The following is a 25,924-nucleotide window of genomic DNA, read 5'->3' on the forward strand; positions in this document are numbered from 1 at the left end:
CATGCCCAATTTTCAAACCATCTTTCAATATCATCTTTCTTCCTGAAACTGAGATCTGTTGCTATTTTGCTCTAATTAAAGACACTACAGCCAAGATCCACACCCACATCAGGGATTGCAGCATTTGAATGCAGGCTGCACAAACCAACCTCTCTGGGGCTAGGGACAGACATTACACATAAACCGTTTTAAGTGATCAGAAACTGGTTTAAACCTGTAACTGAACAGACATTCAGTGCACATAAACCAGTTTGAAAATGGCTGAAACCAGTTTGAGATAAACCTGGTTGAATGTAGTATCTAGTATCAGACTCAACTGATTTGGGTCAAACTGGTTTCTGCAGTGTCTGTCCCAGGCCCCTTCCTGGTTTAACTTACTAGAGTCCCCCAGTATTTCAGATGCTTTGCAGCCCTGCGTGGGGCTTTCTGCTACAAAGAGCTGGGCTGGCTCCTCCTCTCTACTCCCTAGCTGGAGCTCTGGCAGAGACAGGCACAGAAATATCTGCCTGGCTTCCAGGTGCCCCACCTTACCGCTCCCCTCTCGTCTTCCACAGCATGGACCTGAAGCCATCATGTGAGAGGTGCTGAGAGGTGTCTGTGTAAGGCAGACAGGACAAAGGCAGGCAGGACAGTGTCCACTTAAGGCTTTTTGGATTTAATCAACAGGCCATCTGGTAATGTCCCTCCATTCCTTCCTTGGAAAAAGTTGTTTAAGAGCTTGAACTAATGAGAGAGGCTTTTGTTTTGTTTTGATGGGCTGATAGATGTTGTTATCAACTCCCGGCTGGGCTAGTCAGGAGTAGCGAGGTGGAGGATGACCCATCCCTAATCAGAGCATCCTGCAGGAGCCTGGCCATGCCCCACTCAGCTCAGCATTGTAGAAGGGAAGGGAGGGCTTCTCTAGCGCCCCCCAATTTCTAGCCTGAGCCCCTGCAGGCATGTGCCAACATTTCTTCAGTCCAGAGGAGAAGTCTATACAGTTACAAACCAGTTCAGCCTAGCCAGGTTAGACTAACCTGCAAAGATTGAATCCATTCAGGCTTAGGCTTTTTGAATGTCTGTCCCTAGCAGTGGTGTGAGTCTCAGAACCACTCATAGGGCCACCCACCTGATACATACCCTGTTTTCTCTACTATCAACATACAAGATGAGAACCCAAGAAAACAACACAGAGCACAAGAGGCAAGGCAGAGCATGATCAGAATGGCAGGGAGTAACAAACTAAAGGTTGAGGGCTATGTGTGATTCTGAATGTATCTACCTGCTGATGGATATTTAATGGTGCCCACTATTGAAATTCTCTAGCTTACTCACATTTGATAGCGTAAGGGAATAATGATCCTGAAGTAGGGACCTAATCCTGCATGCACTAGTCTTGTGGCGTCAGTGAAACCTGAGGCATAAAACTGTAGAAAAAAAACTAAACGCAGTACAGGTAGAGAGTTAAAAAATACCTCCAGCACACACTACAAAACTGCTCAGTTTCATTTCAGGGGAGCAATTTCACATGGGCAGGTCAGAGAAAGCAGAGAGAGAGAAATGAATTAATCTCTCTCCTGGCCCAGATTGCTCCTTGAACACTGTGATTCAGCCAGAAGAAATTCTGTTTTTATGATAAGAAAGAACCCAAGGAAAGCCACAGAAAATGAATGCCTCTGAACTCCTCCACACCTCTTTCATTAGGAGTTTACTTATTCATATGGGTGCTGTAGCTACACTAGAATTTTTCCCTCTCTAATCCCAAATCCTATCTTTCCTATTAATTCTTAATCTTCTGATCTGTCAGTCAGATGAGGGCTCCACAAGCTACATTCATGCTCTTGAACTTCAGTGCCATGCTCCAAGTGCAGGCAGACGGTTAAACAAGGGCATTGTCGCAGGAGGGGGTGGGGAGCAGCAGCAGCTAGACAAAGATGGGCCGGCTTGCAGTGCTAAAGCACTGCTCTCCTACATTATTTTAAATGGGTTTTAATAATCCAATAAGTAAACAACCCTGGTGAAATGTAAGCAGATTTATTTTCTATCCTCTTAGCTGCTGGCAGAGGTAAGAAGTGTAATAGACCAGAAAGAAATCAATAAACTTAAAAAAACGGCAAAGGTTGAAAGTGTTTAATTATGTGGATGGCAGCTGACTAGTGTGCACAGCATCAACCCAACTTTGCCGTGCTATGGGCAAGGTGACATACTGTGTGTGCCAGTGAGACAGCTCTGCGCAGCACCACCAGGGATGGGAGCCAGGGGTGTGCTCTCTGAAATGAAGGGAGCCACTGCCAGAGGAAGAGCCCAGTACAAGTCAAGCTAGCAGGGGACTGACTGGATTTTAGGCTGGTTTATATGTGTGAGAGGCCTCAACATTCCCAAGCCACCAGTTCTGGAGTTCATTTGGTATTAGTTCAGTCAGCTGAGCCACTGATTCCAGTAGGGTTTTATGGCAGTTGTTGAGCTAAACTATGCTTATGCCAAGCTATGCTCTTGCAGGGAGCTTGGTCACCAAGATCTGTTTAGTTATTTGAAATGCAGAGCCCTTTATTTAGTGACTCAAGTCTCATGAGCAGGAAAAATGGACAACCCAGAACCCAGAAAAGGCAAAGGAAAGGCTCCCATTCACTTTAATGAGCACTGTATTAGGTCCTAACCAACCACGTGGCTTGAAGGTAAATTCTCAGTGCATTTTATTGCATGGTACAGGCTGCTGGAGTTATATTGCTGAAGGCCTGGGGATATTTTAAAATCAGGGCTTAATTCACCATTTTATTTTCATTGTATTAACTGATAACTATAAGATGGGTTCTGGAAGAAAACTAGGAAAAAAGTTGGCTAAATTCTGTTGACTTTTCCTTCTTGCACTGGGAAAAACTGTATACATTTTAAAAAATCTGTAGCAGGAAGTAAGAGGGAACGTGTTGAGCAAGGTCTAAAGAAAATCTCTGCTGCAAAGCAAAGCAAGAATAATTTTAGGTTTAGTGCCTTTTTCCTCACTCAAAGCTCCTTATTAGAGGTTCAAGGAATATTCTTTATGAGATGACAACAACACAGGACAGAATTATTTAGATATCTGCAGGTAATACCTGCAAATTTTACTTAAAGCAAATTCACTCTAAATACAAATGATAAAACTCAGTTTCAGTTCCCCAGCCCTGACTCATGTGGCTAATCCATGAGGCCATCCAGAAATGAACATGCTCTGAAATTGGAGGGCCCTGCCATGATGCTCATCTGCTCTTACCTCCTATATAGGCCCAAGATCTTCACCCAGGGCCATCCTAAAACAGGCCTTTTTAGAAAGAGACTCCCAGTCTTGATTGAAGCCCTCTGCATGATGGTGAATCCACTATGCCCCCAGATGAATTGTTCTACAGATTCATTCCCTTCACCGCTCAAATGTAGCTTTTTGCTCCTAGTTTGAATTTGTCTGGCATCAGCTCCCTTTTTCTAAATACCCTCTCCTGTCACAAGCCTCCTTAGGCACTTCTTGGAGCAACTAAACACTGAGCTGTAGCCCCTGTCTGTCAGGCTTTCCTTCAGGTTTCCCAGGCCTCGAATCTGTCTTGTTTCTCTTCAAACAAGTTTGTCAATGCCTTTTACTATCTGACACCAGAACTGAAGCCAGTATCCTGGAACTGTTTCACGGATGCTAGGTGCAAGGATAACATCCCCTCTCTGCTTCCACTGACTTTTCCACATTTTTAGGCCCCAGGGTCATTTTGGCTCACTGCACTGCCCGACACATTTATGTTTGCTGGGTATTCACCTTCTCCTGCAAGCTGCCCAGAAGCCTGGCTTCTTCTGAGCTCCATCTCTCTCCTTGTCTCCCCAGTTCTGTGATAATGATGACTGAATATGACCACTTCATCCTGGAAGCCTGCTCCTCCTTTGCAGTGTGGATAACCCAAGAAGACTGGATAAAGCCAGATGGCTTTGCTAAGTCCATTGGCAGTGAGAACAGTGATAAATAGAAGTAACTGCGTGGCATTAAGCCCTTGATGAGGGCTAATAGCAGCATTGGCCCACAGGCAGCTTGGAGAGAGCCAGTGCCCCACAGAGGCATAATCTCTTCCTCAGCAGTGCAGGGTGCATGGCACAGCCTGCTTTCTTGTCCATGCCTTCCTGCTCCAGGAACCAGGCCACCTCTCACAGCTCTCATTCCAGCATGCCCACCCTTGGTTGCAGGCAGGCAGCATTCAGCTAATTCCTAGTCCCCACCGACAGTGTGATGGGCCTTTCCTTTAATGAGAGCGTAAGTTCTGCAGAAAACAAAGAAAATGCCACAAAGTTCCCCTTCGTATAACAGGGTGCTCCTGCTTTGTGGACATGTAAGAGCCCCAAAACAAGTAGAAGTAGGGGCAGCAGGTCAGGTTTGAAGGATGCCTGAACTGCTGTGAGATGGCGGGGGTGGGGAGATTAAGCTCAGGGGTGGAGCAACATGGGACAGAAAATCAGGAGAGGTATGGTATCATAGAGATGTGTGGGGATCTCATGGCTGGAATAGCAGTGAGGGACAAAGGTCCAAGTCAAGGGCCTACGGGGGAGCTGCCATACATGCATGTGCAAGCCCAGAACTGAGATACCAGTGGTGGGACTGTGAACCAGTTTGTGGGGCTCCAGCAGAGTCTGGAGCAGGAAGACAACTAGTAATGAGAGCGTGATGAGGCTTTGGGTCAGGACTGACTGGAGTTGGCAGAACAGAAGAGCAGCAGAGTAAGACTACAGGAGTCAAGCTCAGAGAAATGGCCTGCTTCTGGACTTACACAATGGTGGCATAAACTATAGGGGCTACTTCATTGCACTAACACCACTTTAAAGCCAACTGGTGACCAGAACGAGGCCCTCAGCAACAGATTTAGCCTCCTGAAGAAACAGAGCCAAGCTATGACCTCAGGCAAAACTGAGAGCCAGAGCATTTTGGCAGATTTGGGGTTTATTTTCCAATCAGGTTGCTCCATGAGGGGTAAGTTTTGTCCCCACCCCACCCCAACTTCTTCTCCATTCACTGCACACCAGAGACAGCTGCTCAAAGGTACCAGCGCACCTTATTACTGTGGTGCCTCAATTGCACCTAATCATCTGTTTCTTCGTGTGTAAAAATGTAGCTGAAACCTGGATTTCATGATCCCTTGTGTCAGGCCAGCTCTAGACTCAAGGGCTACATGAACTATGGAAGCACATGGGTGCAGCACACACTGACTCATGGTTATTCGCTCACCGCAGCCCTGACGTTCCACTGAAATATTTTGCAGCAGCTGGCTTACAGGAATACTTTGCCTGGCTGCTTAAAAGGGAAGGGCATTTCTTTCATGGTTTCCTATCAAAGGGGGCTTTTTGAACCATCCAGTCTGATTCCAGCATAGCGCAGGCTGGACAGCAGGTTCCTGCAGAACACCACATAAGTGCCAACTAGCATTAGCAATTGTGTGGTCTGGAACCCGGGTGTTGCTGGGAAGAAGACACAACTCAGACCACAAGCACGGGGTTGCCACTACCCATTTCTGATCCCAGGACACTGGCTTTTTAAGTGCTGTGTTCTGAAGCCCGAGGGGCAGGTATCTAGTGTTTTAGCTAGTGAATTGGAAAAAGCATGGTCCCACGCCACCTGAGTACCCAAGGTGTGGATGGGGCTACAGCTGAGGAATCCCTCTGCCAACACCTGTTGGTCAGCCAGGGAAATGAGTCGTGCAGCCCAGGCATCATTAGCATGCCAGTTATGAGACAGATATTGGGGCAATGAGGATAAAATTCAGCTAAGTATTGAACTTGGAGGTTAATAAAAGCCTTTTTCTCTTTTGGGTAATGAAAGGGCAGAGCTCCACAGTAAATATGCCTGGGAAGATGTCTCACCCCAAGTTCAACTGAAGTGTGGAGTGCAGGAAATGGAGCATGGAAAAGTATTAACAAGAAAACAGTGTGTAGGGGAGAGAAAGGAGGCAGTGTGACCTGGTACAGGGCTCCTCCAGTAGCTCAGACTCTGAGGCCTCATCTACACATGTCTGCTGTGCTGTCAGGAGCCCTGCTGGCAGACAGTAGCTGCCACAGAGGAGCTGCCAGGGCACGTTCACATCTACACACCTTCTAGCAGCCTCATATGGCTCCTCTAGTGCAGCTGTATTGGCAGGGGTGAGAGTGCCAGCTGCTGAAGGGGACAATAGCAGCAGGTAGATGGCTTGGGCATGTCCATGCACACCTACTGCCAGCTGTTTGTTGGTGGGAAGATGCCTTCACTTCCTGTTCTGCTGGCAGAAAGGAGACTTCTGTCACCACCAAGCGGCTCTGCATGGAGATGCTCCCCAAGTTCTGCTGGCAAAATTGTGCCTCTAGGTGGCTTAGACTAGTCAAAAAGTAGGGAGGGCATGGGGGCAGGTTTGAGGCAATGAGTGGAGCAGAGAAAGTACACAGCTTCCAGAGGAACTGCAGGAGCTAGCCCTCAATAAGACCAGGTCATAAGTCAGATACCCTCAATAGAAAAAGGTTTAATTTAGGCAGTTTAGTTTCCACTTATCATGGGGTAAGAGCATAGGCATACACGTACCACAAGGCAGCTGTTGCACCCTGTTACCCTGCAGTAAAGAGTTCATATGTCCACATCCTAAACTGGACAAGGGAGAGAGACAGAAGGCAGAACAGGGTAGCACCTTATAGACCAACTCATTCAGAGAGATGTGAGATTTTATAGGCCACAGCCTACTTCATCACATGCTATGAATGGACTTGCAGAGAGCAGGGGTACTAAACAGAAAGGAATAAAGTCATTTAAATACAAAGGAGAGGGAAGGGGAGAGAAAAAGAGGGGACACTGCTGAGAGAGGCAATGTTGGGCAGAAGAGGTCAAAAGGGATATAGTTGGGCTGAAGCCATGGACTTGCCTCGACTTTGGAGTGCGGATGTTGGATAACAAGCTGTGAGAGGGGTGCTGTGGAGGAGGTGGAGGGAAGTGACTAATGCTTAAAAGCATTGCCTCATTAGCCATGCACAGCCCTGAGAGGAGGGGTGAGGTCAGAGCTATTGCTAATGCATGCTGTGGGCAGGCCAGGGGAGGCATACCTATTCAGTATTGCTGATTTATTAAATGTTGGCTTTTTTTCCCAAGTTTATTCCACATCTCCCTTTCTCTCCTTTCCCCACAAAGTTATGTTTGCTTTAAGCGCTTGAACTCCTTGCTCATGAGTAGGGAAGTTCTGATTAACAAAAGCATCCACAGGACTCTGAGTAGGTGCTGGTGCCACTGTCACAAAGAACCCTTAGAAAATTGCACCCACCCCATTTTGTTGTCACCAGCCTCTCCCAGAAGTTGCACTCTGTTCCCCTAAGGCAAGGGGGAGGAAACCTCTTTGGGAGGCATGTCATACACTAGCCCTATGCCTTCTCTGAGTGTCGCTCTGACTGCCTTCTCCTGCTGCTCTGCTTTCCGCTCCCAGGACGGTGCTCCCTGCCTGATCTGCTTCTCTGCTTTCCGTTCCGGCCCCAATCTGCTGTGCTGCTTGAGGCACCTGTGCTGCATGCTGGCCACCCCTGCCTTAAGGCAAAAGGCTGCTCTTGAAGCCAGCAGGAGGACTTCCAGCACTTTTGAAGGGGGCTGGACCCATGTTATACTCACACTGCTCTCTTTCCCATACTGCATGCAAAGGCTGAGTGGGAGACTGCAAGGTCTGTAGTCTGTCCTACACACTTCATACCTACCCCAGAGCCTTGATAGCCTCTCTTAATGGGACTAGGGCCGTTACTTTGAATGACAATTCACCTGTTTCTCCACCCTTCCTAAGCTCACTGCTAAGCCAGTGAAGAGACCATAGAAAACAACTTTAGATGCTTTGCCATCTTGATACAGTGAAGCGTGAGTAGTGCAGAGATGATCATTTCAATCCTAGCTCATGAAGTAAATAAGCACAATTAATGTACCTTAAATCAGTGTCCTTACATCTGGAATTCTTTGGCCCATGGACCAGACAGTGATTAGATGAGCCTTTTGAATGCCATGCCCATAGTTTAGTTTTCCAACCATGTCACAAAGTGAATTCTACTACCCAGCAATTTTGCCACAAGATGAAAACAGCATTATCCACTCCTTGCCCTCTTTGTAGCCTTGAACGCAGCTCTATTAGCGCTGGGAGAATTGAGCAAAACCTAGTTAGCAACTATTGCTTCTATATGTGCTTTCCAAGGGTGCATGGCTGGTTGGTTAGGATGGGTTTAATTAACCCCCAGAGTGACCCAATAGTCTTGGCATGGATTTTATATATCTATATGAATTTGGACTGATGCTTGCAATAGGTGAAAGACCAGTGGAGCTAGCTGGAGGCACAGTGCAGGCTAGTCTCATGTCAGCTTCCCTTGCACAGACCTTCTTATGCTCCATGTGGATGACTGCCACAGCCCTCTAAAAATAAATAGGTGGTACAAAGAGGCACCTTTGGTCTGTTGGATCCAACCCAAAGATGCACAGTCCATTTCCTGAGCCCTGGCTGTGATCAGGTGTGTAGTAACATAAGCCTGTGAGGACAGCCTCCTTCATTTGCCTTCTCCATGGTCTGGATGTGGATCTCCAGCACTGGATCATTACACAAAAGACAGCAGCCTGGGGTCAGGCTGTAGAGCTGGTCAGAATCTTTCAACCAAATATTCCTTTCCTTGCTCATTTTTGCATGAATCTTCATCACAAGGGGTAACTTGGGCCCGCAAGGGATTTTGGGGAGCGAAGGGGAGAGCGCCCCCCCGGATAGCCAATGGCCTAATACTAAGGGTATGCATAGGAATTGTGGGAGACCAAGGTCAAATCCCGTGCTGTGCCTGACTCAGATCAGGGAGTCTGAAGCCCTGTCAAGAAGATGGAGCAACTGTAAGGCCTCTCATAGCTTCAGACCCCCTCCCCTCCCACCTCCCCTGCCATTCCTAAGGGAAGGTCCTTTTGACAGGAGAGTACAGCATTCCCTGGTTTGCTATTTCACACTCATTCACCATCATCTGCTGACACAGCCCCAGTGTAGGCTTCCAGCATAGTGTGGGTACAGGTTCATTGTTAGGTCACAGTTCATAATCTATGTTCGGGACCAGAGAATAGGAGTGAAGGAGAGAGGTCCCCCAGAATAGTGGATGAAAATATTTCCATTGACTTTGGATGGACCAGGATGTGGCCCTTCCTGTCTGCGCAGCACATGCCAAAATGCAGGCCTAAAATGAAAACTACTTCATCCTCAGATGCTCATTGCTCATACATACTATTGCAGTGAAACACAAAAGTCTGGAAGCCAGTCCTTGAACAACAAACTACACAGCATCAGTCCTAGAGATATACAGAGAAGTTTGTTCACCAGCTTTAATATATCGCACGCTAATTAAAAAACAGCAACCGGGAACATGAAATGTCAGAGCCATCTATTTTAGATACATGAGGAGAAGACTCAGAGAAACACCCTACCCATATCCACCTTTCTAAGGCTACAATAAAACAAAGCTAGGGCTAAAAACAATTTTAGCAGGGGAAATGCTTTACTTGGGAACTTAATCGTTACCAAACATTTACTGCTAGAAGGGTAAAAGCTCATAACAGACAGACAGAACTTCACACTTGCAATCAAGAGACACTCCTCTCAGCAGTTAAATTGGTTGGAAAATTAAATTGGGGTTACCTCCCTCCCACAGCGTAGGAAGCTGTTTGTAGACAACATCTCCAGTCAAGGGCTTGCTATTTGATTAAGCTTAGAAAGGGTGTTCTGTGCTGTATAAGGCACACAACAGCTATTGGTTTTTGCAGTCCAAGTGAAAAAAGAAGAAGCATTGTTTCTTCAGTGCAACGTGGCCTCTCTGCAACCTTAATTTCATTCTTCTGATTTGCAGGTCTTATGCAAATTATTTGCAAGGCTAAAACAAATGCTTGATTTAACACAGGAAGAGCACAGACCATCTGTAGATGCTTCCTCAGCCTGACAAAGGATGTTTGTGCCCAAAAGCTTGCTAAGAAGAATTTTTCCAACTACTGTATTTGTGTTGGTCTAATAGAAGGGATTGAATTTACCCAAAGAACCTTGTCTGCCTATGATTCAACACAGACGTGGAGTGCGTCTCTTCCAGCCCAGAGAGAGTTAAGAAGTCTGTTCCTACCAGTTTTCAATAAGTTGCATGCAACGTCATACCTAATAATGTTTGCTCCTCTGTATCTGTAATATCGGTTTCATTTCCCTAGACTGTAATGAAAATATGCTGCCTCTTTCCAAATCAGTCAATTTCTTGGCACCAGAGTAAAATAATTTCTTCTTGAAGAGAATGGAAATGCACCAATGAATACTTTTAGTAGGAACTTAGGAGGAACTTTAGAAAACTTTCTGGCCTTATGATTTATGCATGGTAGATAAGCTTTCCCTTTCACACTACTGCATCTTTACTTGTGTCAAGAGGGTCCTGCCAATTTACACCAGTTGTATTTCTGGCTCCCTGTACCCATTTTTCTGAAATGCTGATAGCAGTATGGTGTGCTGGTTCAGGAACCTAGAAAGTCCTTCTGAAACTCTCCAATGCTGACTTTCACCTCCACCCAGAAACTTGAGAAACTTAATCATGATACTTTGGTTCCATGGATAAACAGTGTTTCCCCATTCTCAAGCAAGGACCCAAAGGGTTAAAACAAAGAGAACATTATTGGGAGTGGGGAGGTAGGAGAGATTTAACTTGGGAATGACAGCAGTTCATAAACCAGAAGTCCCTGTGAGATAGGACTGTGACAGGCCCATGGCCACAGGGCAGCAGCCATGACTCCCTGTGGTGGCCTTGCAGCTGCTGCCTGGCTTGGACTCTAATGTCATATAGAATCATAGAACAGAAGGACCTGAAGGGACCTGTAAGATCATTGCGTCTGGTCTCCTGCTATGGGCAGGAGGTAATTGGGTTCAAACAAACTCCACAAGGTGCTTGTTCAGCCTCCTCTTGAGCACCTCCAGGAATGGCGACTGCACTCTGCTGGGAGTGTGTTCCAGATTCTAGTTACCCGTACAATATGCCTAACCTAATTTTTTCCTCAACAAGCTTGTGTCCATTGGGCCTCATCTTCCCGAGGGGTGCCTTTCTAAAGAGTTGCTCCCCTAGATCTTGGTGTTCGCTCCTGACATACTTGTAGGCAGCTATCATGTCACCTCTTAGTCTTCTCTTATTCAGACAAAAAAGGCCCAGTTCCTGGAGTCTCTCCTCATAGCGCCTATCCCCCACCCATGTGGGTGGCCCTTCTCTGTACTATTTGGAGCTTATCCACATCCTTCCTGAAGTGTGGTGCCCAAAACTGAGCACAGTACTCTGGCTATGGCCTCACCAATGCCGAATAGAGAGTGAGGAGTACCTGTCTAGATCTGTTGGCATCACATTGGCTGATGCAGGCCAGAGTTCTATTTGCTCTGCTGGTGACTTCATTGCACTGTTGGCTCATATTCATCCTCCGGTCAATTGTCATTCCCAGGTCCCTTTCATATGCAGTGCCAGCCAGTGGCCCACTGTCCATTGTATAGTTATAGCGAAGGTTCTTCCTACCCAGATGAAGGACCCGGCACTTATCCCTATTGAACCTCATCTAACTGTATTCTGCCCATAGGACCAGCCTGTCATGCTCATCCTGGATACTTGCCCAGCTCTCAGATATGTCTGTATTTCCCCTCAGCTTGGTGTCATCGGCAAACTTAATCATTGTGCTTTCCACTCTCTCATCCAAGTCATTGATAAAGCCGTTAAAGAGTACAGGCCCAAGCACTGATCCCTGGGGGACACTGCTTAAGATGGCCCTTCAGGATGAGGCCACCCCATCAATTACCACTCACCGGGATCGGCCACTGAGCCAGCTGCCAAACTACCTCACCATCGCCTGGTCTAGGCCTGTACACTCCAGCTTATTTGAGAGAATTTTATGGGAAATGTATCAACGGCCTTGCTGAAGTCTAGGTAGATGATGTCTACCTCATGCCCCATGTCCAGCTGGTTAGTTACCTGGTCATAAAAGTACACCAGGTTTGATAGGCATGACCTCCCCTCAATACATCCATGCTGGTTGTTTCTCTGTACCCCACCAGTTACGAGTTTGTGGTTGATGGCTTCCTTGACAATTTTTTCAAAGATTTTTCCCAGGATCAAAGTCAGACTGACCGGCCTATAGTTTGCAGGGTCATCCCTCTTCCTTTTCTTAAAGATGAGCACCATGTTAGTCTTCTTCCAGTCATTGGGGATCACTCTTGAATTCCATGGCTCTTCAAACATCCTCACCAGAGGCACTGCTATGAGTTCAGCCAATTCTTTCAGGACTCTCGGGTGCAGGTCATCTGACCCAGCCAACTTGAAAACATCCAAATGTGCTAAGAGTACCTTCAGTGACATGGATGACAGGTGAACTGAACAGGTGACCCCGCAAGCGGGGTAGGGATGAAAGGAAGGGGTTGCCTGGTCTGAGAGATCAGAGTTTGTTTGTGTGTGTAGCACGCAAGATGGATATTGTAACAGGTCTGGGTAGCCAGTGGACCTTTGTACGGGTTCATGGGCTGCGTAGGTGCAGTTTTTGTAATGGGGTAAGGTTTTCTTTGTGGAGTGATACTCAGAGTGTAGATATAGATAACCTCATATATATATATATATATATAGAGAGAGAGAGAGAGAGAGATAGAGATAGAGATAGAGATATATAGATAGACATATATTTTTACAAAAAAAAATTCTTCTTGAGCAAGTTTGTCAGAGACCCTGATTTCTAGGTACTCCACACTCTGGTTTAGGCCAGACTCCAGGGACATTTGGTATTGCATCTTTGTCTTTCCCTCCTGCAGCAGGGCCAATGGGGTATTATTATTCCCAAATTGAAATTACCTATATCTAAAAAAAATAATGGCCTGGATTGTCTAAAGACTGATGTGCAGGTGATGTCTGCCTCTATGGAGCCTTTCTCTCTCTTCACCAATGGATGGAGGCAGAGGACTCCCTCCCCACAGGGACCTCTGTCCCCCTCCAATCTCAGGCAACTCTCCCTGTTCTCCAACAGGGGCCAAGGGTGAACTCCCCACTCTTTTAAGATCTCAGACACCAGGCCTTTCACCCATATCCTTGTCTCATGGTTGGATATACCCCTAGATTTTGGTTACCAGCAGAACTTGTAAAACAGTCTGAGTGCCCCTGAGCCCTGCTCAAATAGGTTAGGCTGGAGTGCTTAGCATATAGGAACCTTAGAAAAGCCAGCTGCATGCCTCAAGCTGCCTGTACTGTTTCAGCTCCCATCAAGGTCTCTCTATGGTCAGAAGCCATCTTTGGAGGAGTAAATCTCTCATAGCAAACTTGCAGGGGTTGATTTTCTCCCAGCCCCTGCCTGAGTGCCACAGCCCTGGCTCCATTTGGAATATGGTGTCTGTGCTGCTGAATAAGGAAGTTGTAGGCACCCTATTACCACTGTTTTACCCAGTTCCTTTAGAAATATAATCCAGCTCCATATGAATGAATGGATTGTGCAGGTTTGTCTTTAGTGCCCTCAAAGACCCCAGTCATTGCTCACAGAAGTTGACATCAGGGCCAGTGGGCTTCAATTTTTCATGGTTCCCATAAAATTGAAGCATAGTACCAGTGGCTTCCCCAGAAAGTGAAAGCACCATACATACATAGAGCTGCTAGATTTTCTGCTGGTTGGGTCCATAGTCCTTGGTGCTGCTCACCCCAAGAATGAAGGTCAAAAACACAGGAACAGAGTCTTACAGGAGCCTTTGAGCTATCCCCTTCCCAGGGAAGGTAAAACCAGGGAAGCAATGAGATGTGTGTTATGGGCCACAAGAGCAGGAATCAGTCATTATTGCAATCTGCTAATCTCCACTTCCCTCACTGCTCAGACCCTCTAAGGAAGTTTCATCTGCTGCATACGGGGGGAGAGCTGGAAAAGTCACTAGCGAGTCATCCATGTGCCATTCATCACTGCCACTCAGCTGCACTATTTGCTTTCAGCACCTTCGAGCTCTATACACTCAAGGCAAGCGAATCAGGTTTTTCTTTTTAGCACACAACTAAACTTTGCACTGCAGTCAAGACCAGGGTGCTGTGATTCAAGTGAGATTTTGCTAATGACAGATTTTGGAGAGGCTAATACATAAACCATATGCTTTGCTTGATGTCTGAAGAGCCAGAGCTAGGCTGCATAACAAGATTCATGTTTTAGAAGAGGCGAGGTAATTCATTTAGGCAGAAGTCAAAGGCTACATAAACTCTGCTGTGTTCAGCCTGCTTGGTATGTGAGTGCTGTCTACAATGGAGTGAGCAATGTGCTAAATGAGATGATATCAGGCCTGGGGACATCAGAGAAACGTACAGCGCATTGTCCCCTGATTAGTCTCTGCCATTGGCTCATTATCAACCTTCGCCTTTTGAACAAGCACATTTCTTGGCACCCAGGGCATCTTCCTTGGTATGTGAGTGCTATACTGCAAAGATCTTGCTCTTCACATACTTTCTTTTCCCCTCTTGGAGGTCCTCCTGCAAGTCCCTAAATATTGCTTCCTTACGTGTTCATTTCTATTTGTGTTACACCATGCTGCCCTGGGGAGGAGCCCCATGGTATGAGTTGTTTAATGTAAGCACAGACAGTGAACCAGAAGAGTGTGCAATTTAAGTAGACAAGACAGACAAAAGACACTAAGGGCCAAATCCACAAAGGTATTTGGGCAATTAATTCTTGTTAGGAATTAGACACTTTGTGGACCTCGACACCAGGCACTTTGCCTAGCAACTCTCTGGCAGAGCTGGGTCCTGGATGCAGAGCTCTTAAGTCTCAGTCCACAATCATAGACTTATAGAGAAGTAGGGCTGGAAGTGACCTCCAGAGGTCATCTGGTGCAACCCCCTGCCTGAGGCAGAATCATCAATCATCCCTATCCAATCCATCCCATACAAATTCATAATGTAAACTCTCTGTAAAACTACTTGATACAACACAAGATATAACACCCTAACTTGCCACAGGTAAAGCTGTGGGTGGACCATGGCAGCCAATATCTTGCTTCTACAAAAGGTTGTTAATATACAGTCAAGAGATTCCAGAAGAGGGCCATGCCCCTGCTACAGCGGAAGACAACCCCCCCTCCCCCCCCCCCCCCCCCCGGTCAGTACAAATCTGATCGGGGGTAAAATTCCTTCCTGATCCCAAATGTGGTGATTGGTCTGATCTTGAGCAGAGGGGCAAAACCATCTAGCCAGGAACCTCCAGCCTTAAGTCCCAGCAGTAGCACTGGCACTACCCAATCAAAGTCCCCAGCCTTGGCTGTAGCCCCAGGGCCTCTGAGGAAGGCTTAAACGCATCCTGACAAATGTAGCAGAAAGGAGGTGGGGGGCAACCAGCAACCTTAAACACAAGACTACTTTATGCTCTGCTACCAAGCATAATGCTACTTTATGCTCACCTGTTTTCTGGCTTGGTTTCCAATATGCCTTGTTTAACAGAAGGCAGTGAGGATACAATTGCCTTCAAGCTCCTCCAGGCTCTCGAAAAGCTGCTGTTGAGTGATGTAGGGGAGTCCCACACCCCTTCTAACATGGTGCTGGGAACACCAAGCCACCTGAGTCTCCCCAAACCACTACAGTATGCTTGAGCAGGCAGGTTCCCTAGCCCAGTGCTTCTCAAACTATCTGATGTGACGGACCGGCAATTTTTTTCCAGTGGGCCAGGGACCAGTTCCTGGTTCAGCCAGTGGCAGCAACTGCGTGTAACAGCGCTACACAAATGCGCGACCGGCTGTTTCTTTCTCTTTCCTCACCTCACACAACATGATGTCACCTGGAGTGTTGGAACGTATGAACTGTGGCGCTATGACATATCAGTGTTATGCTTCTGAAAATATACTTCTTTCTTTCCTGGCAACTTGCTGCGGACCAGCAACCGGTGGCTCGCGGACCGGCACCGGTCCACGGACCACCACTTTGAGCAGCACTGCCCTAGCCCATTGCCATTTTAACATGCATGTTGCTTTCATTCCCTTGCAGCTGGGAGAAGGTGACGGGACAGTGAAGAATGCATCTCCAAAACCCTGTGAATATCCCCTCCTGGGCTAAGGACAGAAGTTACACTTAAACCAGTTTAAGTAATCAGAAACCAGTTTAAACCTGTAACAGAACAGAAGTTCAGTGCACATAAACCACTTTCAAAACTGATTTAAGATAAACCTGGCTGAATGTAGTATCAGACTGAACTGATTTAGGTCAAGCCAGTTTATAGAACTTCTGTCCCAGACCCCTTCCTGGTTTAAGTTAACTCACAGTCCTTCAGCATCCCAGGATGCTTTGCAGCCCTGGGCTGGGCTGGGCTGTCTGCTCCAGCAGAGCAGGGGTGGCCCCACCCCTCTCCTCCCTAGCTGGAGCACTGTCACTGCTCCAGCAGGCTGAGAAGGGGGTGGGGGTGGGGGCGAGAAACCATGCTCCAAACTGCAGCCAGGGTGTGCCTGGCAGGGACACAGCAGCCCTTGTCAGGCTTCCCCACCTACTTCGCTTCTCAAGTGGCTGGAGTTGGGGGCGTGGCCAGATGCCGGTAGCCTGAGGGGATGGAAGGAGGGGAGTTTAATTCCCCCTCCCTCCCCTCTCCCACCAGCACAGGACCCCAGCCAGGCAGACCCTGGCTGGGGTCCCGTGCTGGTGGGAGAGGGGAGGAATTAAACCCCTCCCTCACCCAAGGCTACTGTTGCTTGGCCATTCCCCCCATTCCTGCTGCCCAAGTGGTGAGGATAGTGGGTGGCCCTGGGTGAACTTTTAGTATCGGGCCCCACTTTGTCAGAGATAATGGTAATTGGACAACAACAACAAAAAATTACCATTTTTGGGTCTACTTTCTGTCTGGTCCTGGGCGGCTGCCCATTTTGCCCATGTCTGTGTCTGGCCCTGGGAAGCGAAGAAGCCTGGCAGGGGTTGCTGCAGTCCTGCTAGGTAGACCCCAGCAGGGGTCCCATGCTGGTGGGAGAAGGGAGGGAGGACTAACTCCCTCTTTGCCTCAGCGTGCTAGCAAGGAGCTAGGGTCTGGCCACACTCTCCACCACTTCAGCAGCAAGTGGGGAAGGCCTGGCAGGGGCTGCTTCCCACATCCCCTTCCAGGCACACCTTGTCTGGGGCCCTGCAGGCCAAGGTGGGGGTTTAACCCCCTCTAAATCATACTCAGTGGCCTGCCAGGGCCTGGCCTTTCCCCCCCAAGCTCAACTTCCCTGCAGCCTTTCAACCTCTGCCAAAGGGAAGGGAGGGCTCACTCTAGTACCCCCCAGCTTCTAGCTTAAGCAACTGCAGGCATGTGGCTGCTTGTCCAGAATCAAAAATGAATGTCTATTCACTTGCCCCTTGGTTCAGTCTATGCAGGTTAGACTAATCTGACTGAATCCATTCAGGCTCAGGGTTTTTGAATAGCCCTGGTACTTTCCACAGAACTGATGCAACTCCCCCGTTTAAAGGGATTTGAAGCGCTTTGGTGGGCTGATGCCATTTCCAGCACATTTCAGGCTCTTTATTAGCTGCTTACCTAGAGAAACCCAGGGGAGCTCAGAGCTCTTGGAAGTAACTTGGAAAGATCTTGTTCATCAGAGCTAAATTCCTTGGCAGATGACTCACTGCAGGTTTAATTACAACACTTCAGCTGTTATTACTTGTTTCATCTATCTGGATTGGCTGCCTGTAGATTCATATGCCTCCTTGGAGCAGGATCCTTTAGCCCATAGATTAGGACATAAAAAATGACTCTTCTTCCTTTCTATGCTTAGTCTCCTCTTCAGCTGTCCCTTTCATAAGGCTGGGATGAGTTAGTTTCTGCCACAGCCAGGAGACAAAGAGCTGTTTAGGGGGTAAGATTGGGAAAGTGCCTGTCTATGGCTGCAGGTGTCTCCTGAGCCTGTAACCGCATGGCAACATTTGACCCCATCCATGACTCAGAATCTGAGCTGAGCTCTACAGAAGGATGCTCTGCTCATGCACTGAACCCCACGGTGGACAGTGTATTTCAAATCTGCATTATTATAATGTCTAGTGTAGAGGAGTCTAAACCCACATGCCTCTGCCATGATACCTGTAGCTGAGGTATGATGGTAGATTGTGGTAGTGAAATTATTTTTCTAAGCCCCAGGTACAGTAGGATCTTGGTTTCTGGGCCAGAGTGCTATAGCTATTAAGCCAAATGCTCACTACGGGAGAGGCAGGTCAGCTTCTGTTTCCGATCCACAGAGGTAGAGATCTAATACAACCCTATCTAACAAGCATTAACTGAAGTGGGACCAGCCCCTGGTGCTTGCCCTGGTAGTGTCCCAATCTCTCACTGGGATGGTGGCCAGAAGGGCAGCCATCCAAATCGCTTCCCCTCCTTCCGTCTCTTCAGTGTGTTACGTTCTGATTCTGGTACAAGATGCGGAAGGGCTTTGGCAGCAGCATGAAAAACGATTGCTCCACATCTAAAAGATATAGATTGCCTCTTGGGTTTCACTCATTCCAAATACTTAAGATCAAACTGGGATTTTTTTTAGGTGCTTTGAAGTGGCCGGATAAACTTCCATGTATGAAAACCTTCCAAGGTGCTTGGCTGGTTCTGATCATTCCTTGCTGGAGGGAGATTTGCCCTGAGAACACCCTGACTAAAATTGCTGCAACCTGTGAAGCATGGTGCACACTTATTGACTAGATTTCATAGCAGGCATTTCACAGGCAGTGAAAAATGATCGTTATTTGCCTCTTCATAAATTAGCCTTTATCAAGGGTGTCAGGAGCTAAGTGAATTACTGGATTCCTTTCAGTGAATTACATGATGTTCCTTCTTATCTTGAATTGCCCTGATAATGGCATCAGCTTTGTTGTTTCTCTTAACCTAAATTGATACAAGCCCCGGTAAAGCACCCAGGATATTCAATTAAAAGCAGAAGAATAGATTGCATTATGTAAAGGGTATAGGTCTTTGTTTGCCAAAAAGGATACATGAACTCTGGCCACCTTTGAATTAAGGAGGTCATTGTGCTATTCATCCCCTGCTGAAAACAATTCCTAGCCCCAGCACCAGTCCTCACTGTTGTAATGCTGCTCAGGGATGAAAAAGTCACTGACCTTTGCAAGAAGTTTTCATGAGGTCTTGGAAAAGTGAAATTCAATTTGCATTGAACCATCAACAATTGCCACTGGGCTTAAACAAATAGAGGCTAAGCCTTTCTTGATGTTTGCTTCTTGCGTCTGAAGACAGTTATCTCCCAGTGCATTGTTATCTTTAATCCATCATCCCGACCTTTCATTTTTAGCATGATTTTACGGTGACTCTTTTGGTTTTAAAACATTCATGACATGGTCGATAACTGAAGATAGTGGGGTGCGGAGGGGGCAGGAAGAGTTGTTCACCTTCTGTGTTGCTTTTAAAAAGTGAATCATAGTTTACAGGTTGTGATACAACCTGGGCAGTGATGGAAATGTAAGTCCTGTTTCAGGAAGGATTGGGGTGGGGTGGGGGTGCTATCTGTTTTTAGGAGAAAGCCCTGATAGTCAGCCAGCTGGCATTCGTTCCTTTATTCCCTACAAAGTGGTCTGATCTGGGGTGAATTCCCTGACATCTCTTCCCTTCATTGTGATATTATGAGTCCTGATATATTCCTTCCTTAAAGGCTATTGTGTTTGGTAGACCTGTAAACATTTGTATCTTGTCTGCAAAAGATGAATAGCATTATCTACCTTCAGGGGCTGATGGCATTTCAGGCAATGTGGCCTAGCAAATGAAGCACCGGACCAGGATAGTGGAAACCTCATTTCTGTCACTGGCCTGCTGGGAGACTTTGAGCTGTCACTTTTACTACCCCATGCCTCAGCTTTCCCATCTGTAAAGTGGGGATAATGACACTGATGTCTAGAAGGCACTGTAATGAAGAGCGCTATGTTAGAGTTGGGTATTCCAGGGACAATTTGGTATTCAGCATCCAAGCTGCTTTGACTGGACACACAGGCTTTGTGGTTTCCTGATTAAATGATTCTGGCTCTTGGGATCAATGGTATTGTACATATACCTGGACTTGCAAAACTAAGATTTGTTTTCAGTGAGTCTGATTCAACGTCTGCAGAAGCTGAGCTCTTTATGGCTTGTCTTCACTCGCTATGGAACGTGAATCACAGGCAGCAAGTTACTCTCCAGAGCTCTGCTCAGACATAAAAGCCATGTCCCATGCTTGTAGCAGTGGCAGTCACAGAAGCTGGCTGTGAGCCAAGGGTACAGAGCAGAGCTGCTGGAAACAGTCCTTGGATGAGTTGTGAGATAACAATCTGCCAGGAATGGCACTGCTCTTGGTGCAACCTGGTCACAGCACTGCTTTGGGAAGAGCATTAACTCAGCAAGCCTTTGGGTGTGGGGCAGCTGCACTGCCTACAGTGACAAAGACCACTGATCTAAGGTGGCAAACCCATTCTCTGTTTCCTTCTGTACAAGGAGGAGTTAATTGTAGTGCACAGCCCGTTTCCCCTTGGCAGCAGGTTGGAAAGTGAAAGCAGTGGGAGCTTTGCATGTCTTTACAGGTGCATTAGGTAGGCATCAGATTTGGACTCTCCTGCCTGCATTTTAATCTGCTGGTATCTCTGTGGGAAGTATGTGAGCTCAGCTGACACAGGAAAAGCTATGTTGGGAAGTTCATGCTGTGTTCAGCTGGATCTGGTCTTTGGTTCTCTAAGGCAGAGGTGGGCAAAATGCAGCCCGCAGGCCAGATGCGGCCTGCCTAGCCATTCTATCTGGCCCACGGGGCCCCTAAAAAATTTATAATTTAATATTTATCTGCCCCTGGCTGCCTGTCATGCGGCCCTCGATGGCTTGCCAAAACTCAGTAAGCGGCCCTCTGCCTGAAATAATTGCCAGCCCCTGCTCTAAGGGCTAGTTACTACATGACAAGCAAACACTGCACGAAAGTGTAATTCTACCCTACAGAAACACCTTGGATCCCATGTACAATGGCTTCTTTCCTGTCAAACCCGGGGAAATTGACCCTGAGCCCCAATAGCTTTCATATCCAGCTCCAAGGTGCATGTGGTTACTCTGGCCTTCCCTTAATCTACTCTGAACTGTGAAGCTCTCTGAGATATTTATGCCAGGAATGGGGCCTGCAGACTTGCTGGAGACCTAGTGAGTAATGCCCTTGGCAGTGACCCTCACTTTTAGCAGGATGTTTATGCCCATAGCTGAAGGAGTTCAGCTTTCTGAGGTCACATCCTCACTTTAGAAGCGATTGAATTATGTAAGGAGAGGATAGTAAGAGTCCAGTGACTCCTCTGGTCCCCTTCTGTCAACTGTATTGCTTTTTTTAAAGTGGGTTATGGAACAAAGCATGTGGATTGCACTGTGTTGGATCAGGATAGTGACTTGGCGTCCGATTTGTGTGTTCTCTCCCCCACGGTACAGCTGACGCCAGGACAGCCAGGCACCATGAGTCATGCTGCACTGAGAATTCAAGGCAATGAAAGCAGATCCAGGTGTATGATTAACTGGAGAAAGCAAATGTTTTGGCTTTGCCTATTACTTCTAGATACAAGTATTGGGTAATCAAGAATTTCATTTCTATTTTCTTTAACCCCAGCTAACACAGCTTCTCCCCACCCATTCATTTAGGTCCATCTTACATAAGCCTGTTCACCATTTGGCATTCTTCCAGCAAAGCTCCTTCATTCCCTATTTGGTGAAGTCTCTTCTTCCTCCACAGTCATTTCAGACCTCTACCAACAGTGCCTGGAAATGGTGATCCCTCTTGCTCTCTCACAAATAGCAGCTACCTTCACCTGAGAGCATGAGTTGCTCCAGCTTGAGCTAGAGAGCCAGGCTGCATGCCTAGGGCCTATAACTACTCACATCCCAGTACAGAGAAGGATGCAGAACATGCATCTTCAGATATCTCATTGCAGGCACTTATGTATGATATTAAGCATGTACCTCAATGTCTTGCTGACTTAGGGTCTTTGGGGGAAACAGGGAAGTGGGAAAGAAGGAGGCTTTTTTTAAAGCTGGAAAGACACCAGTCATAAGTAGGAGTCTACTTAATTCACAGTTTCCTGTGAAATCAACCTACCCCCCAGCATATTATTCATATAATATGCTGTTTTAGAATCCCCCAATGCTTACTGCAATACAAAGAAAATATGACAATCCCTGCAGCTAAAGATCATGTGACTGAGTTACTATCTGCTACTGACGTAGACTAAGTGAAGGCGTCAGTCAGTGAAGTGAAAATGTTTCCATTAAGGACAGCATTAATTAGTATCACCAAACTTTTTGTAGAATAATAATAATAAATGATGATGATGTAAATTATAATTCATATTGTATATGCATTTATATTTATAATATATTTAAATTTAGATTAAATTTAATATTTAGATTTATAATAATATGATGCATCATATGCTATCATTCACTTCCCATGGAATTTGCTATGAAATTAGATGGAGTATGCCTCTCCACCAGTTAGGTGTGAGGGGTGGGGCTGCTGGGAAATGCTTGTGAAATTGGCTCTCTGCGACGTGACCAAGCTGTAAAAATTGCTTTGTCTCGCTACGAGTTACGTAATCATAAAGGTAGTGGAGATCTCAAAGTCTGCTGTCTAGCAGCCCACTCGCATAGCAGCATATGCAGATCATCTTCGCAGCTTGGATTGGACTCAAGTGTTTAAAGGGTGAAAGCCTGTCCCTTGTACTGCAGGCAGGCTGGATCCTGCGAGAGTCTACAAATGCCACCAAATATGAGGATTTCAGCTACACAACTTATGGCAATGGGGGATTGCTTTTGGGCTTTCCCCATAGCTTGCTCCTTTGGGATTTTGGCTAGGGGCAAGTGAGACTAGGGGGCATCTGAACCCCAAGGGCTTGGGGCTTGTACACCTGCCATGGATTTGGGAGTATCTGAAGCCCCAAACTGATGAGGCTGGGAGGTAAGATACTTGCTGGTGGCAGCACCACACAGACTCTTGAACGATTGACCTTTGCTCAGTTGAAATATGGAACTGATTTGGCCCTGAAAACAAAATGTTATTAAAAAATATCATTAGCTGTACTCACAGAACAGCTCACCTCCCTGGAGGACACAGCCAGGTCCCCAGTTCCCACTGGGCAGTTTTGAGAGTGTCAGAGCCATAGGTAATCTGCCCTTTGGTGTATTGGTGAGTGAAATGTCATTGCCATGACAGCAGTGGAGCCCTGACAGAGAAACAGCATTGATTTTCCCTCCACACCTACTGTAGGTCTTTTTAATTAAAGCCACCAATCATATTCTCAGACTTACAGTTTTTGGGGAACTGGTCCTTCAGGGGCAGAGGATGATGGGAAATCAGGACCACCGTCAGAGTCCTTTGCGCAGCAACAGACAGCAGCATTGATCCTATGGCCATGAACATTGGTGACTTCTCCTCTTTCCCCAGTTCTTCCACTCTCCTCCTTTTTTCTCTCTTGCCTTCTATTTTTTGCATTCCCTCTTTCCCTCAGTCCTCTTTTTTTTCTTCGCATTTCTTCTCACTGAAGGTGAATCTCCATCTCCATCTCTCCATGAGGAGGGTTGTGCCAAGAGAGGGTGTTGCTGCTGGAGTCCTCTTCCTATCCTCAGCACAGCAGTGACAGCAGGGCACAGTATGGCAGGTGTCTCCCTGTGCTGCTACCTTAGCTTGCTAGGTGCACACTCACACCTGGGTCTGGCTAATCCCCCCCAGGCTTTTTGATTAAGATTGTCAGCAGAGATGCCAGTCAGAGCCTGTTGTAAACACTTGTCTACCAGGACTTGGACTAAGACCGCCTGTGTTTTCCCATAAAGAACTGAGGCCTCCTCAAAGGCAAGTCCATGTGAAGTTGGATTTGCACAGTGCTAGAAGACAGATTGCAGTGGTAACCTCAAGAGGTAACACTCAGCGCTCCTCTCCCGCTCCCCTGCACCACCCAGATCCTCAATAACTGGTTGCTAATGGGGCTGGATAGATCTACCACCTTCCACTTCCCTGCTGACATGCCTCCAGCTGCCTGAAAACCCTAAGCAGGCTCCTTTCAAACGGATTGCAGGGATAGCTAGCTCCCCAAGTTGGACTGGACATATCAGAAAGTTCCTTCTTCCTGAAGTCCTGCCCCAGCATTATGGTTCATTTCCTGTGTGTACAGCCATCCCAGCTGGACTTACACCAAGGATTTCCAGGAGACAGCTTTTATATGGGTCGCCACTGTGCAGCTAGGATATTTCAGCACTGGCAGGAAGATTAGGAACGGGGAATTAAGTCCAGGTTTTTAAAGCCTTTTAGGCAAATAACAATGCAGATGGGAACCTTGGGTGCTTCTGCACTTTTTAAAATCCTACAATCCTACCTCGCTAGAGCTTTAGACATCTAAACTACTTTAATCAACCTTTAATGACTAGCTAGCGTGTAGTGAACCTGTGTTGGGGCCTCCTTGTGACTCAGAGCAGATGGAACGTTCCTACACTGACGGCAAGGTAAAAAGTTACAGTTTTCTGAGGTTTCCCAATTCTTATTACAAGCTCTTCCTGTATAATGGTATATGAACCCAACAAAACCGTGGTACATACTTACACCCCCCCCCCCCCCACTGATTCAGTAATGCTTCCATAGAAAACAAATGTGTTAAAAGCAGATATAAGTGAAATTTTTCAGTCCAAACATTTTTCAACAATGAATGCAGATGTGGGCTGATAGAAACACTTTGCAACTTCAACAAATGGTTTTGGCCAGAATAAAAGAAGCAAAAAAGTAAAAAACAAAACAAAACAAAACTTCATTGAACATCTTGCTTTTTTCATTTGAAAAAAAAATTTCCTTGCTAACTTTTTTTTTATGAATTTAGGTTAAAAATATGTCAAAATAGTGAAATATTTTAGTTATTAGTTGAATGAAATATATTGTTCAATTTGGATGCATATTTCTTGTTACTTTACTTTCCTTCCTGCTGGAAAAATGGAAAAAAAAATTCATTTCAGGTTGACCAAGAATGATTTATCCCCCTCCCTCTTCCCCATCACCAATTTTTCAGTTTGGCTGCTCAGTTGAAAAAATCAGTTCTTGCCCAGCTCTGTGAGAGTTGCTTTTCCCATCTCTCCTGACAGTTATATTTGCTCACAAAAAAAGAAAGCTGCCATTTACTCAATGGTTTCCAGCATCAGGTTAACAACACCTGTTGCCTTATGTGTCCTTTATGCTGTTTTTATTTTCTAAAGCTGTAAATATTGGCACTTCCTCCCAAACCCCTGTGCCTCATATGACATTTTTAGTGGAAGAACACCACTTTGTGGTTTGTCTTATTTGGAGTCAGTCAGGTTCTCCAGAATTAGAGATCAATGCCAGGCAGATGGGTGTATTTGATGTGAAACACTATTCATTAAGCATAGGGCTACACTTTGGGGCTGGGCTCCTAATAATTCTTCTACAGGATGAAGGTTGTAGCTGTGTTGGTCTGTGAAGGTTGTAGCTGTGTTAGTACAAACAGTCCGTGTGCTAGAAGTTATATCTTTTATTAGACCAACTAGACAGTTTCAAATATATTTCTTTATTTGCAAGCTCAGGCACACACCCCCTTCCTCAGGCATAGGAGAATGCAAAAATTGTAAAATTTCTCCCAGGTAGAAATGAAAATTCATATTCTACAGGAGAGCTGGAAGGTGGTATAAGTTTTCCTGGCTGGAAAAGTTCGTTTTATGCAGATTAGGCTTGGATAAAATTTGAAGCAGTCTATTTACCTCAAAAGTGTCTGATGGCAAGCAGGATGTTGAATTATGCTTCTTTCTTGTTACGACTTTTCATATTGCACAGGAGAACTGGTGATGGAAAGGTTCTCCTGGGCAAGGAATTTCTCTTGTGTTGAGGCTGCTCTGCAAGTACGCAAATTGGTTCAAGACAAAAGGTTGGAGCAGGGGTGCTAGCTTCTACATCTCAAGGTGTTGAATTTTGCCTCCTTCTTGTAAAATTATAAAGTTTTCATTTCAAAATGTCTA

At 46.3% G+C, this 25,924-nt stretch overlaps 1 protein-coding gene across 1 annotated transcript in view; it reads right to left on the reverse strand.

The window, feature by feature from the left end:
- LOC132249420 (syncytin-A-like) overlaps positions 1-24,068 on the reverse strand; it is a 101,132-nt gene extending 77,064 nt beyond the window's left edge. The window contains exon 1 of the mRNA XM_059724507.1: positions 23,225-24,068. The gene's annotated coding sequence lies outside the window, so the exon portion shown is untranslated. The remainder of the gene's footprint in view (positions 1-23,224) is intronic.
- Positions 24,069-25,924: the final 1,856 nt, after the last annotated feature.

The sequence above is a fragment of the Alligator mississippiensis genome, chromosome 3 (assembly GCF_030867095.1).
Source record: "Alligator mississippiensis isolate rAllMis1 chromosome 3, rAllMis1, whole genome shotgun sequence".
Taxonomy (NCBI): Eukaryota; Metazoa; Chordata; order Crocodylia; family Alligatoridae; genus Alligator; species Alligator mississippiensis.